We start from the raw sequence: 17,334 nt of genomic DNA, 5'->3' as shown, positions 1-17,334 counted from the left end.
GTCAAAACACAATAACAACTAAGCAGAAACAAAACGAACAAACAAACAAACGAAACAGAAACCATTAAACTGAGCTCATAAGAGAACAATATGCTACATAACAACACAGGCTATATAACCAACGTGTCACATAACAGTTGTGGCTACAGTTGGTGCGCAAAACTGTAAGAATGAATGAACCAGAATTTGCGTTAAATCTGCACTTCCAAGTTGATCGATTGAATTTGGGCCTTGAAAGAGATGAGTGTTGTTGCCGTTCGAATGTGGGTTGGAAGTTTGTTATAAATACTGGGTGCTATGAAAGAAAAGGATCGCTTTTTAAATTCGGTTTTGGGCTTTGGAATGAACAGTGGATTTAGAGTAGAATGACGGGTGACATAATATATAGGACGTTTTGTGGCAAGATCATTCAGGTAATACGGTGCTAAGTCATTTAGTATCTTCAAGGAGCTTCTGCTCCTTGGTATCTTGAACACAGAAATACAATACTGATAGTTGATTCACTTGGTTGATTCTACTGGCGACACTTTGCCACCCAAGTCTATCCAAAAGAGTTTCTTTGGTAATTGAGTACTCCGCATTTAAAACCAGTCTTGCATATCTGTTCTGGGTTCGTTGCAATTTGACAAGGTCTGTTTTGTTACACTTTCCCCAAACCACCGAGCAATAATCTATGTGAGGTAGGATAAATGAGTAATACAGCTGTGCCCGAATTGTTTCTGTTTGGAAAAACTTTATCCTCCTGATACATGCTATTGCTCGATTAACTTTTCTAATTATACTAGATACATGTAATGACCAGTTTAAACTCTGGTCAAGAATTACACCAAGATACTTAATATTTGTAACATTTTCAAGGTAACCTTCTTCATGAGTAATTCTTAAAATCTGGTTTCTAATTTTACGTTTGGTTCCAAAAACCATAACTTTTGTTTTTGTGGCATTGATTTTCATTTGATTAACTCTGAACCATTCACACAATGTATTATATTCCTTTTGATGCAGGGTCATTTGAACACTAAGAATATTTTTCCCTGCAAAACAATGCCGTGTCATGAGCGTAAAGGGTGATTTTAATTTGATTTTCAAAAGATAAATTACACATATCATTGATAAATAAACAAAAAAGTAAGGGCCCAAGAATAGAGCCTTGGGGGACACCAGAGGTAACCTTCTCAAAAGCACTCTGGGCACCTTGAAAAGAAACACATTGCTGTCTGCTACAAAGATAAGATGAAAACCATTGTAGTTCAGTTGTTTCTATGCCATAGTAAGGCATTTTTGATAAGAGGATTTCATGCGATATAATATCGAATGCCTTTTTTAGGTCTAAAAAAATTGCACCTGTTATAAAACCAGAATCAAGATTATTTAGCAAAACATCAGTAATTTCAATTAAACATGTAGCCGTTGAATGCTTTGGGCGAAAACCTGATTGCCTCTGCGAGAGCAGTTTGTTTTCTTGCAAGTATTCGTAAAGTTGTATGTGGACCGCCCTTTAAAGAATCTTGTACACACAAGATAATAGGGATATCGGACGAAAGTTGCCCAGTTTACTTGTATCACCACCTTTGGGTACAGGAACAATCTTGGCCTTTTTAAAATCACTCGGGAATTGCCCAGAGTTTAAAGATTTGTTTAAAATACATGTAAGAGGTTCCGCGATGTATGGAGCTGCGGATTTCAATAGCCTTGGATGTAAGTCATCTAAACCGGCAGCTTTTTTGGCGTCTATTTTGTGTAATTCTTTTTTAACAAAGTCTATTTCAATTTCTTTGAATTTGAAAGTTGATTTCATTTGTGACAATGTATTAAGGGAGTTAAAACACTTTTCGGATTGAGTGAAACCATTTCCGACATTAACGAACATCTGATTAAACGCTTCAGCGATTTTATACTTATCTGAAATAATGTCATTGCCTATTTTGATATTTGAATTGATTGTAGCTTTTTTCTTGGGCAATAGATCTTTCAGCACTTTCCACGAGTTCTGCATATTGCTGTCGCATTGTCGTAACCTGGCATAAAAACATTCCTTCTTAAGTTTCTTATTCAAATTATTGGCTTTGTTTCTAAGATGCTTGTACTTGTCCCAGATAACGTTCAGATGACTTACATCCTCTTGACATGGTGTTTGACCTTTCTCAGACGATCTTCTTTTCAGTTCAGTGAACTTTCTGTTATGGTAATCACGGTCTCTGGCTATTGCTAGATAGTCATTAGTAATCCACGGGGCACCTCTTAACTTCTTTTGAACAGAGACAAAGGGAGCATGTTTACGTGATATAGCAGAAAAGGTTTCTTTAAATTTTGCAAAGCTCCTTTCTACATCGTCACTCACAGTAACAAGACGATCTCATTGAACATGTGAAAGGTCATTAAGAAAATCTTCTTCGACAAAGTATCTGAACGATCTGAATGAAAAACATTCAGGCTGGGATTTTGATGGTCTGCACCTGAGAATTGCATAGACAAGGGAGTGGTCACTATAATCCAACAGAATCTGTCCCAGATTTCTTTGTGATCTCCACCATTGAGTCTGACACTCAAATAACATCGATCAATGTGGAACTATAGGGGGTTGTTCGCGTAGGCTCCTTGATGAGCTGCGTAAGGTTAAATACTGAACACAATTCGTTAACCTTGTTTGACAAAGAACTTTTTGCTAACATGTTGCAATTTAAATCTCCAAGTATATAAGAACGTTATCAGAGAAGGAAAAAACCTGCTCTTAATTCGATTCCAAACCACTGAAAAAATTTGAACATGGGGAATCCGGTTTTCGATATATCATGACATAATGACATATGATTTTTAACTTTGAAATCTAACCACATTATTTCCAAATCATTATTTTCAAGATCTTTACGTCTAACGTATGACATGTTTTCTCTTAAATAACACGCTACTCCACCGCCATGGTTATCCCGATCTCTCCTTTCCAGGATATAACCAGGAATCTCTAAAACACTCGAATGAATGGAGTCATCAATCCATGTTTCGGAAAGTGTAAACAAATCAACTGATTCTTTCTTAATGTAATTATCCACGTCCTCCTTTTTATTCCGTATACTTCGAACATTAAGATGGGCAATCAGCAGACCATTATTATTTGTACTGTTAAGCTGAATGACATTTCCAGGCAACGTAACATCATTCTTGGGCTCTGTAACTTTTTCTAACATCAGTGTAACATCAGTGTAAGAATCAATACAAGAAGTTTATTGAAATAATGTAGTTTATAGGCAAATTGTTCAACAACAATTTCCATCAAAATTTACTGCTAGATATACCATAAACAAGTGAGACTGTTTCAAGTCGATAAAAACACGCAAAAAGCCTGCATCAAATTGCACCATTTACAACATCAAAAAGCAAAATGTTCTCACCATGGGAGGAGGGGGTGACAACAGGCATTTCCACCCCACCCCCTCCCCCCCCCCCCCCCAAGATGAATCCTAGGTACGCCGGTGCCCTTTCCCCGCTTGGTTTCCCTCAAAAAAACAGTAAAAGTCTAGAGATTGAAAGCTTCCTATATTCCAAATGTCTGTCCAAAAAATCTCGTTACATTAAGTGTCAAAACGCACCCCCCTTGAAAAAAAAGCTGGTGACGCCCCTGGAGCCGTATAACTCCTGGGCTTATTTTACTTGATGTCGAACTCGTGGGTTTTATTTACTCAGTGTCGAACTCGTGGGCTGTATAACTGGTGGGCTGTATGACTTGTGAGCTGTATAACTTGTGGGCTGTATGACTCGTGGGTGTTGGTCTCGTGACGTGCACCCAACCACCGCGACCCAGGCCGGGCGTGACCCCTATGCCAAACAGATGCGAATTCATATTACTCAACACATATTACACAATCACTCAATATAACTATAAAAAGATCGATTTCTCCTTCACAAAAATAAGTCTTTAGGTGTAGAGGTCATAGAATTACATCAGATACTAGAACTCTTCATTTTGTGTTTCCCACTGCAGGACCGCAATAACTTTCTCAGCAGCATCTAGAGATGAACATCTCTAAGACTTGCTCTCACACTTTCTTTTTATACGCAGAGACTCCAACTCACCCGTTTTCGACGAGAGATCTCCCGCCGAAAAGCCATTTTTGCAAAATCTCTCGTTCTCCCGCTTTAGATTTAATTTCTCCCGCTCTGGCTCTTTGTCGCCCGTTGGAAAGGATTTCTTGCCTATTTCTATCGTATGTTGAAAAATAAGCCTCAGATAGCACCAGAGAGCAGCTAGGACCTCAGGAACTTCGCACACATCAAGTTGGAGTCTCCCGTTTCCTAGGGGTTTTAGTCAGGGTGCCAAAGCCACTTTTTGGGCCTAACCTTGCTTTACCGTCCACCCAATGTTTTTTGATGGTTTTACCCTATTTCGAGGGTGCTGAATCCGAATCTGGATAATGCAACACTTGCATCCTTGAGGGTTTTGAGATATTCTAGATGGCCGCCAAAATGGCCGCCAAAAACGAAAATTCCCATGTATTTACTTCTAAATGGTGTAAAATTGAAAATAATTGTTGATCCTACCCTATTTGGAAGGTGCTGAATCCGAATCTGGATGATGCACCTCATGCATCCATAAAGTTTTTTGAGATATTCAAGGTGGCCGCCGATTAACCCGTTCAATACTGAATTCTGCAATGCCTATAGACTTAATGTACAGGCTACCAGGTTCCCGTACGGAACGGGTTAAAACCGGAAATTCCCATGTATTTCCTTCTAAAATGGTGAGAAATTGAAAACAATATTGATGGTTCTACCCTATCTCTAGGGTGCTGAATCCGAGTCTGGCTGATGCAAACCTTGCATCCTTGAGGGTATTGAGATATTCAAGATGGCCGCCAAAATGGCCGCCAAAATGGACGCCACTTGAATTAAAACCGGAAATTTCTATGTTTTAGCTTTTAAATGGTGAGAAATAGAAAACAATTGATGGTTTTACCGTATTTCGAAGGTGCTGAATCCGAATCTGATGGATGATGCACCTCGAGATAGTCAAGATGGCCGCCAAAATGGCCGCCAAAACGGAAACTCTATGTATTTCCTTCTTATAAATGGTGAGAAATTGATAACAATTGATGGTTTTACCCTATTTTTTTTTACTGAAAGATTTCAGGTTTTCGTCAATGGCACAGTTTGAACTTGCTGTATTTACAGTGAAACCAGCTCTATACCGGATATCTTTTGAGTTGGTACGATACAAGTGTGCCAGCAATGAACCTTTCAAGACTACAGATACTTTTGAATAATTTCAAGATTACACTGTTTCCTCTACATATAATGGATAAGTTTTGAACACTAACAATCAATGGACAAGACATATTCATCTAAATCATATTGTGATAGTGATGTAACAAAGTGTACTGAAATTCCCCAACATTACCTGTCTTAATCCATGAGCAGTTTTAATCTCTTCATCCATGAACACTCAAATTGATTATTTGGTTTATATTGGTGGTCTTGATGACATTGTTGAAGACACGAGTGGGACGTTTTTATAGTTATGCTTCAATTTTTTCGGCAATATGATGTGATATTATATATGTATAAATGGATTATATATATATGTATGTATATATGGATTATATATATATATATATATATATATATATATATATATATATATATCACAGGTAACGCGTCGTGAAAAAAAACTAAATAAAAAAAAAACAAGCGACAACATGGAAGGTAATAATTGATAATCCAGTACTTACGAATATCATAATCGCGCAGAGTGCATTTGAAATTACCCTCATTGATATCTACTATTGTGGTCATGAATGCAACCATTTCCAATGACGTAATCAGAATATGCGACAAGTTTCACAAAAATACGAGGCGAGACTCGTCAGACTACAAGACAAGTTTAACACCAAATACCAACATGCCATAATTCAATTTTACTCTATTGATAGCCGAAAAGGTTTAACTTCACATCTGTGGAGCCATATTATTTATTTTATAACAATTATGCATAAAGAAATTTTCAGTCGTATGTTTGTGTTTGTACGTTTCAGTATGATGTCAATATCACTTTTTTTTTCTTTTTTCTTTTTTGCCGTACGTGTTAAAGTTCCGTTTGAGACATATCGGATTATCTCAGTATATTACAATACCATTGTGACAGTCATTTTGGATGTCCATAACTTTTGGCTGATATGACAAATTCGCTCAACTGAGTTGAATTTAAGAATACGAATTATTGCTTTTCACCCTGCATGTATTTAATCCCCCGCTTCGCGTTCATTTCATTTCATTTCATTTTTATTTCATTTCCGGCCAAAGCATATAATACGGCAATTGCATATGAACAAATTAAGTACAATGTAACGTTTACATTTCCAAATGAAATTTAGATACACGTCATGTGTTTACATGAATCAATAAACATATTTTAGTTGAAGAAATACATGGACAAAATGTGACTGAATCATAACAAAAAAAAAAAAGGTCGGAAATGGAGGGGACTGCTAAAAAGCGTTAGAGCACAGTACTTCACCATTTAAGTATAAGCAAATGTTAAGAAGATTTCGTTCATGCAGGACATTTATAGATGTCCCAAAACCTTCCAAGTCCTTCAGCACCCTCGAAATAGGGTAAGACCATCAATTTATTCCAAATTTTTTACCATTAAGAAAAAAATATATTAACATTGGAATTTCTGCCACTTACAGCATGTATATTGGCTGTCATCTTGAACGTCTAAAAACCCTAAAGAATGGACGAATTTCAGCAACCACGTTTCGAGGGTGCTGAATAGGGTCTAAAATTTTCCAATTTTTGACAGTTATTTTGGCGGTCATCTTGGACATCTCAAAACCCTTTAAAAAGAACACGAAAGTTGCATCAACCAGGTTCAGATTCAGCACCCTCGAAATAGAATAAAACCGCCAATTGTTTTCAATTATATATAGGGCTTACATGGAAATTTTCGATGTTGACGGCCATTTATGGGCCATTCTAGCGGCCATCTTTATTATCTCAAAACCCTCAAGGAAGCAAGAGCTGTATCCTGGAGCTTCAAATTCAGCAAACTCAAAATAGTGTAAAACCACCAACTGTTTTATATTTTACACCATTTAGAAGGAAATATGGGGTCTACATATGAATTTCCGTTTTGGCGGTCATTTTTGGCGACCATCTTTATCATCTCAAAACTCTTAAGGATGCAAGAGTATCCTGAGCTTCGGATTCAGCACACTCAAAATAAGATAAAAACCACCAATTGTTTTCAAATTGTCACCATTTAGAAGGAAATTCATGGGAAGTTCCGTTTTGGGCGGCAAATTTTAACGGCCATATTGAATATCTCACAATCTTCATCAATGCAGGAGTTGCATCATCCAGAATCTGATTCAGCACCCTCGAAATAGGATAAAACCATTAATAGTTTTCAATTTCTCATCATTTTGAAGGAAATACATGGGAATTCCCGGTTTTAATTGGTGGCATTTTGGCGGCCATCTTGAATAGCCCCAAAACCTTATGGATGCAAAGGTTGCATCATCAAGATTTGGATTCAGCACCGTCGAAATGGGGTAAAACCATCAATTGTTTTCAATATATCACCATTTAGAAGAAAGTACGTGGGAATTTCCGGTTTTGGCGGCCATTTTGGCGGCCATCTTGAATATCTCAAAACCCTCCAGGATGCAAGAGTTGCATCATCCAGATTCGAATTCAGCACCCCCGAAATAGGGTAAAACCATCAAAAAACATTGGGTGGACGGTAAAACAAGGTTCAGCCTCCGGCACCCAGACTATTTCAGGCGGGAGAATCTCCAGATCAGAAGGTGCTTGGGGTTGGAGTCTCTGTATACGAATTGAACATTTTGTGTAATTCAGGCAGAATGCACGCGGTTCACGAACTGGACGCTTGATAGTTATGAGATTCTTTGGAACGTGGCGGTGGTGGTAACGATGATTATGACAATAGATTATCGGGGGTAGAGATGTCATATCAATCATGACTGGTAATAAATGCAGAGAACAACTTAATCATACAAGCAGCTGTTATTAATGAGTTTAAGGTCAGGTTAAAAAGTCATTAAGTCATCTTTTTGTTTGAATTATGTATGATGTGATTGTTACTTTGTAGTGCGCAGTAGAGTATATTTTTATAATACCTGCACGATATAAATGCCCACTATTATTGCTACTACTACTACTACTACTACTACAACAACAACTACTACTACTACTACTACTACTACTACTATGTTGACAGCTTATATGTGACTGTGCACCTCAAAACGAACATAAAGTCGCACACACTGATTTTGCGTGAGGACTGAAAATAAGTGAAATGGGTCAACCTAGCCGAACTTGACTTTTTCATATTTTCTGAAAGAGCGGGACTTCTTTTACATTACGTTAAAATTTGGTATCGTAAAACGGGCAGGAAAGTGTGTTTTTTTGCAGTTTATCTCGAACATTTTTGGTAGAATAGTGTGATTAGGTGTGTCTTTAGAATCCCCTTTTCATTTCTGAAAAACCTTGTCCACACTCTTCACTTTCAACTCTAATAGCTTTTGAAAGGATAGTGCTACTGCTTTGAAAGTTGACATTAATTATGGACAGAATGTGTTAATGAGGCAAGCCTAAATTGAGTTTAATCTGATAATCCCTTCATTGTTGTTACTCTGGTGGTTTACTTTCTGTTTTTTTGTCCCATTCATCGCACAGCCAGCACGGTTTGATAAAGATTAAGCGCCTGAATACACACTGTACTTGAGAGCCTCTTTTCTCAGTTCACACTTTTCCTGAGTTTGTGCTTTCTTTCCAATATTTAGATAGGTTAGCAGAGTCCATTTGATTTGAGTTACACATCATTTTAAAGCTTAAAGTCTGCTCTTTCAGCACATGGTCTTAACTAAAAATTCATGTCCGGCGACTTTTTGTTTGTTTTGAGGTGCAGGGTCACATATATGCATGCATAGGCCCCGTCCATCACTCTTTTAAAATTGAACTATAAGTTCAATGACGGGGCAAGGTCTCCGCAGGTGTACAGTTGGCTCACACAAGCACATAAACATACAACCACGTAGGACTACACACATACCCAACCCGGCCTCGCAAGCGAATACACAGAAACGCATTAATTCCTTTGGCTGAGCAGTGAATATTCATAGCATTCTGTTCACCGCACAATATGGCATATAATTATGCTTTAAAACCTACCTGCTGCAGCATCGCACTCTGCGTAGCAGTTTGAGTAGACAGGCGGAAAATTATAAGCCACCGAACTTTAATATTTGAGTTTTGTAAAGATATTTCGGCTCAAAGCAATGTGAATTGGTCCCCCATATTAATTATAAAAAGCAATGTGCTTTTTTGTCTACACTTCAAAAAATATATCAGGAATATACAATGCATGCTGCGAATTCATACACAAGTAATCATGGTAATACCTCCTTTTAAATCTCCCTCTACGTCGTCATGCCAGGATAATAATATTCAGCTGTGTGTTTTTGTTTGTTTGTTTGTTTGTTTGCTTACTTTTTGTTTGTTTGTTTGTTTGTTTGTTTGTTTGTCTGTGTTTTTTTGTTTTTTTGTTTTTGCTTTTTATGTATATTTCTCCCTTCGGTAAAAGTATCCTCCAAATAATTTATCATTCTAATATTGTTGCTGTCATCATCATCATCATCATCATTAACATTATCATAGGGAGCACCCTTCACAGGTGAGGGGGGTTTCTTCCTTCACACCTCGCATGTATGTCATGATTTCTATATCTACACAACTTTTCTTGTATGTAATGCATAATTCTACACTCTATATATTTTTTAGTGCATTCGATGGTTTACGTGCTAATCTGTTTATCCTGACTTACATTGTAGAAATTTATGACATGAAAGGAAAAGGCATATAAAATCTGACCTCATAGAAACATAACAGCTTTGTTACACAATTACTGGCTCTACACAACAAATGTCACAATTCACTGAAACGAATAATACAAGCACACACACCACCAACTAATGTATATCATTTTTTCTTCATTTAAACATTTATTATCAGAATGTTCATAGAGTAGATTACATGTATCGCTCTCCCCTCAAAATATCTAGATATCTCTCTATGATATAGCAGCTTGCTGATGACGTAATAAAACCAATGAAGATAATGTTGTAAACACACACAGGCTGCAAGTAGGTGAGAGTACTTGGTCAAGAATCTGTCAAGAATAGATTGGAAAAAGGTTTGAATATGCAGGATAACAAATAAGCCTATGAGAAATATAAACAGAAATAAAGACACAATGAAACACTGCCCTCTAGAGTCAATGTCTTCTACAATAAGCTGTATAGTTCCAAGTGCTTAGATAGCACATTGCCTACAGGATCCACGATATCATGTATAACCTCTATAGGAAATTTAAATATTTCAAGTATTGTGAGCTAATCATACTTCAGCAACACTTGGATAAATCTGAACTTGAATGATCAGGACAAAATCATTTCATTTTAACAGTCTCCACTCCTCCCAACTACATATGATTTAACCCTATTCTAACTGGGGGGGGGGGTGAAATTGACCCACCCCCCCCCCCCCGACGTTTCGCGCCACGATTTCGCAACGTGCAAAGCTTTTGCCGCGTCGTTTCACGACTTTTTTCATTGAAGTCTCCCGCATATTTTCAGACCAAATTTGCGACGTCCGGGTACACCGCTTTGAAGTTACATAATGTTAAGCATATGCATGTCAACCAAAAAACAGCTCAAATTCATGATATCGTGTGCAAATCCAATGCAAATTGTGTTTTTTGGTTAAATCGATATAAATTAGATTATTTCAACTCTTAACCGTTGAAATTAATCAATTCTAGTGTAGATAAGCCTGAAAGAAGGCCTGCAACAAATTTTGGCAAAAACGATAGAAAACAAAAGGTTGAAAAAACAATAAAATACATAAGAAATTAACAAAACAATAAAAAACAAAAGAAATTAATTTCAGTTGAGCTATTTTTTTACATGAAAATTGTTTGATGTGTCTTGAGGAATTCTGACACAAAAATTTAGCAATCCTCTAGTCTTTTTAATGGAGTTATAGGTGAAAATATGATTTCATGCACAAATTTGCGTAATCAATTTATTAAAAATAGAAAGGCAATATTTTTCTATTGTATGACGAAGTAATCTTGTAGTTGACATCCAGCTCTATCTTCAGGCAAAATTTTGCTGTGATCGCGCGATCGGCGGCCGAGATCTGAAGGGGGGTTCAAATTGACCCCCCCCCCCCCCCCCTCAGTAAAAACTTGGTCTCAAATAGCCCAGTTAGAATAGGGTTAAGTGGAAGCGGGTGGAGTCAGTACAATTAAAAAACCTCACTAGAAAGCACATTCATCCCAACAAAACTGCTGATTTTATGCTTTGGTTGCACCATGACCTGATGTACCTCAGAATGTCAACATAATACTTTTTGTCCATGGGGGCATGTAACTAGATTCTCTGTATTAAGTATGCCTCTGTTCCAACTAATGGTAGGGCCTATATCACAAAATGTCACACAGTAATATCTGCACTGAATCTATGAGCCATTTTATCCAAACATATGGGTTGATATACACAGTTCTGTGATATGGAAATGGTATTTCCCTATAGACAAACCCTGTTGTAACGGAAACGAATAGGACATTTCGTTACTTTCAACAAGGTTTCATTACAACAAGTACATTCTCACAGTCCCGACTATGTTGTTATTATAATGGGGCTCGTATGGGTGACTTCATGATATGATAGTGAATTGCTTCTTTCCGCTTGATCTTACATACTGATAGCTTGAATATTATATGACCAGCATTGGGTACTAAGGCATTCTTCACATTTTGACAAATACATGCACCATCCAGGCATAGCTTGCCATAAAAAAAAAACAGAATACTGTATGCCATGCGAACCTACAGCACCCATAACAGGCAATACATGTATAGTGTTGGGTAAACCTTGACATGTAGGAAGAGTAAAGACTTTTAAATGGAATCATGAGCCACATGGAGTCAAACTATATTGAGGATAACAGCAACATAAGTAAGGACAACATCATGAAAACATATCATGGAATGCTAAAATGGTCGACTAGCTTCAGGCAGCCTGTTGCGTACCAGAAAAAAAAAGTGTAGTACCTTAACCGAATTTTTCTCCTTTTCTGTCCAAGTAACTTTGACTACACTGCTGTCAGCTCTCTCCTATACACCTCCTTGTATGCAAGATGTGTGTTTACACAGGACATAGTGTTGGTTATCAATCAATATGATGCAATGGAGAAAAAAAGAGAAGAGTCAAAATGGAGATGAAGAGATAACAATATTGATAGTATATCTGTTAAACTGTTGAAGTATATACACCTGTGTATGTACAGCTGAAAGAAAAGCAGTATAAAATGTTCTCAAGCATTATTTTGCTTTCGTAGATCATAACAGAGATATTTTGCCATGAATAATCCCACATCAAATACTAATTGCAACTTTTTCTTTGCTGTTTTCATTGCGGCCCATCAATATCCAGGCACAGTCAGATTACACACACAATAACCAGTTGTAGAAGACTTCACATAATTACCCTGTGTCATATTGTGCGCGGTGATTCCAGAAAGAATTTTGATCCAACTAAAGGACGTGTGATCAAACTAACTGACATATGGACAGATATAGGTATAAGCTTTGGTATGTACTTTTACAGCAGCATGTATCGGTTATGGATGTGTATGTGAGCATACATTGTAAAGGGGGAGAGGTGGAGTGGTGGACATGTGTGTGTCTGTTTTTTGGTTTTGTTTGTTTTGTGTGTGTGTGTGTGTGTGTGTGTGTGTGTTTGTGTGTGTATGTACAAAAGACAGTACTATGCAACTAACATACTAACACTACACACTCGTATTTGTAAAAATCACCTACCTTTTTATTAATGAGAGTGCAAAATGGCTTACCAACATTTTGTACTACATGCAAATTCTGTAGTGAAATCCCTTCCATTCAATGACATTGCCACATGCCTGGAGAAACATACACGTGTCTTATGTTTCTGTAATGAGTGTAGTCGGTGATGGGATTTATCGCACATCATCCTGCCTGAATTGTTTTGATATACGTACTAGAAAATCTATTTATCTTGTCACAAAACAAAATCTGCAACAGTGAAAGTTTTCAAAGAAATCTGCCTGCTAACCCAGTGGTAGATGCCTGATTGTATTGAAACAGAATTGTCATGGAGTTGACGGCTTCTGTGTATGCCTGCTTTATGTTTGTTTCATTGATGGTGCTCGTGCTGCAGCTTCTAGGAAAGAGAATAAAAGAACCATACTGTAAACGTCAATATTTTCGTGTGACCAAGTTTTCACGTAGAGCGGCTCAAAAACATATTTGTAGGTTCTTGAATTTGCGGTGCGCAATTGTCAACCCATTAAAAATGTGCAGAGAAAATTATTGAGATATTTTTCACATCTTAGAATTCGCGCTAGCAAGTAGCAGTACGAAATACAAGGAAATTAATGTACCGGCAAAATGTCTGCGTTTACAATACATAGCTTCTATCACTACCTTCACAAAGTGATGTATTATATCTCAAGTTAACACACATGAAGTATCGACATGGAGAAATATGTCAATACAGAAATTGAATAAAGACAAATATGAGAGCTCTCAAGAAGACTGACCTATACATGTTTAGAATTTGGAATAAATACATATTGGCATCATTGGTAAAAAAAGGACAACAAAAGTATTTACAATTATGTCTTGACTAGAGATTACTGTTACTCATAGCGGCATTCAATAGATGCAGCTGTACACACACACAAACATACTTTGGATGACAACTAACGGTACCTAGAAACTTACAAATTTCCAGTCAAAGCCGAAAAGAATTCCAGTTTCCTTACAGTATCAATTCTCACACACAGAGAATTAATATTCCAACACTTCATCCACATGGTACAGGAGGGAGATGTGAAATGTACTGTATATGCCATATATTTCACAAGTCTACATTTTTTCGAATTTGGAATTTCCAACGATTTCGCGAGTGGATAAATTCACAATCATGGAGTCCTGTGCTGAACGGAGAAATGTACAACCGTACGTCACATTCACATCGGAATCAGAGCAATATTTTTGCGTGTCTTTCATTTCGCGAATAACACCTAACTTGTGAAATACATGAAAATAAAACCTCGCGAAATATTTGGCGTATACAGTAATCCTTTTTCAAACCTGTACGGTCAATCCATTGACAAAGAATTTGGTAGGCAATCTTAATCTGTTATGATGACAATAGATCGCATACAAGGATGTAATTACACGAAAAGTAAATGGCTTTGTGCCATCTAGAAAAGAAAAAGAAATATATAAAGTTAAAAATGATTACCATTTTGGCCTGCACGTCGCAGGCTGCTGTATTTACATAGAGCACAAGTTTATTCATCTGGCAAAAAGATATTAAAGGCTGAATGTGTACAAATTGACCCTAAAATTCACAGACCATTTTTCTGCCCTGAAATCAAAGAGATCTTGTTCCTCAAGTACTGCACATTACTGAACAAAGCTTTAATATTTTCTTCTTCCTCACTCTTTTTTTTACTGTGATTATATTGCACCCATGAAAGAAGCAGATTCAAAATATTTTATGGCATGTACATCTAAAAACACTCCTGAACAATATCACAACTTTCAATGACATACACTTTGTATTATCAATAATTAGTATCTTCAAAATGGTTCACAATGAAACCTTCGGTGCATCTTGCGCTTCACCAAAAAGGACGGACCATTCACTGATATTAATATTTATCTCCCTCAAGCCTAAGCCCAAGCCCTACATCTACCCCCTCCACCTAGCTCATCATAATAACTGTAGATTCCCGTAAGATGACATACCTGCAGGGACAGATTTAAAAACACAAATCAGTAGTAGTGTACAATGAAGCCACAAAAGTGTACTGTCATTTTCTTTCTACCTGTACTTCTGTAATTTATCATCAGAATTTCAAAAAGGACCTCTGAATATGTATCATTTCTTTCTTTCACTACTGTTGGTCACAAAGATAATTGACAATGTCTGTAAGATACACCACCGCTAATTCATCACCATACATACTGCGTTTCGTTCGGATCGGATCAATCTGCATCATCTATCACATACATTTTTTCTAAATTGTTAAAATATTTTGTAGTGTGTTCTGTTCAGTTTGGTGTTCAGCGATATTTTTTTTTTTATGTGTGTTTTCTGTTGAGTTCGATGTTCAGTATTTTTTTTCTTTTTTGACACATTTTTGGAATATACATTAATTCATGGCAGCTGTACTACATCAAAGGCACGCAAAATTATGGGAGCGTCAAATCGCACTCCAGTTTGGCACAAAATAACAGCGAGCAAATGAGTGAAAGGAAACCAGGGTGCAAAAGTATGTTGCAACACAATCAAGGGCTTGGGAATGAGTTATGCCGGAAAAAAACAAAAAACTAAATGGAATAGCAGGCAAAGGGGTTTGCGCTATTAAATGGCACATGTACACAGAACTTACTGAGGATTACATACACATGGTTTAACAGCAGACATTTCTTCCTCATTTACGTCACCATACAAAACTTCCAACTAACTATGGGTACAAGATGGAATTCATATAGGTCAATATGGAAAAGGATATCATATCAATGCTAAACTTGATTGTGGACTTGGGACAAGACATGGGGTGCACAGTCAATAGAGGAGTTTATAACAAATTTTGAAGACTTTGGCGACAGGAAAAAGGAACTCTTGTCAAGAGGTGTAGGCACCACTTATCTCTCAAGTCCCAACACCAACATTATTGTGACTCGGTGCTGAATCTTTTTAGTTCAGTTTTAACCACCCACTGATGGCATATCATACTGCAAGCGATTTTGAGTTACAGACACATTCCACATCAACAAGAAGCTTCTTACAAGGACAATACAGTCATGGTGGAATGTTTAAAACTATCAACAAAATTTCACATCTCTTAGTTAAAATTCGTATGCCAAAAACTAACACTCCTGTATTCCTGCACCTTACAACACCTTCTGACAAGTATGAAGGGGGAGTTCAACATTCCCCTGCAATACGTGGTCACTTCTCAATGATCACACACTCATCAAACATTTCTCATGGCACTCTCAATCAACAACACCTCAAGCAGAACTTTGCAGTCAGGGAAATTTTGGTAACTTTGCACAAATGTCTGCACATCACAAAACTCTCTTAGTGGAAATTTCCCTTCACGCAATCTTTGTTCCCACCCCTGTTCATTATTTGTTTTGTTTAACCTGTTGTACGAGATTCAAATTCAATCATTTTTGGAAGAAAGTCATATTCCCTTGTCTTGAATTGGGTTATTCATGGTTAGATTTTCTTCAAAATTGGCAGGTATCATTTTGTAGAAAATCTGACCTCAACCCTAAACCAGACATGATTTCACTTTAACTAGAGTGAAAAATCTATACTCCGAGCACTAACAAAGCTTGTAAAGATTCCTTAATTTGCCTCCCACCCAATCCATTTGCATGAAGGGGTATTGTGCGCCTAAAGCCTAAAGATGGGCATCCCTTTGTAGGGATCGATACTGTATCACCCTGGTGACAATACCTGCTGAGTTTGGTGAACCTTTGACCATGCCTTGTTCAAGAAGAAAATGAATATGTGAAAACTGGGCTCAAAGGCCCCACATCGGGAATGATGCCAAATTCTACAAACATACAATTTATCATTTTATTATAATTCTTCTATGACTGTAACTATAACAACTGCCAAGTTTGGTACAAATGTGGCAATGGAATATTTCAAGGATATGGAAATGTCAAATTTGGGTCCAACTTTGGTTGATACATTGGACTTGGAGCATAGGTATGAGGAGAAATAAAAAAAAAAGTCCTTCTACTCAATCACAGGATAACATGTGGTAAGAGGGAGGCAGCAAGGGGATCAGGGGGGTGTTTCATCAACGTTTGTCAGCACTGACCAATTTCAGCAAAATCCTTGGTTTTGATTGGCTGAGATGCTCTGGTCACTGACTGTTACTATGGTGATTCAAGTTGTCAGCGCTGACAAACGCTGATGAAACACCCCCCAGGTGTCAAGCTGCATTTATAGTGGGGCAGATATGTGAAAAAAATGCTCACATCCAGCGGAAAGTATGAAATTTTGCATATAGGGGTATTTTGAGGCGCTGATTTCAAAAATTGCCGGATCCAAGAGATCTGATCACGGGGTCGGCCGCCATTTTGAATTCCAAAATGGCCGCCGTCAAAGATCCCTATCTTCAGTTCTGAATGACATTAGCCATTGGAATTTGATATATAAAAGCATGAAGATATGA

Source organism: Diadema antillarum, unplaced genomic scaffold (assembly GCF_040938485.1).
Source record: "Diadema antillarum isolate AM-2024a unplaced genomic scaffold, OU_Dant_1.0 seq00001687_RagTag, whole genome shotgun sequence".
Taxonomy (NCBI): domain Eukaryota; kingdom Metazoa; phylum Echinodermata; class Echinoidea; order Diadematoida; family Diadematidae; genus Diadema; species Diadema antillarum.
Note: the sequence above shows the minus strand (reverse complement) of the source record.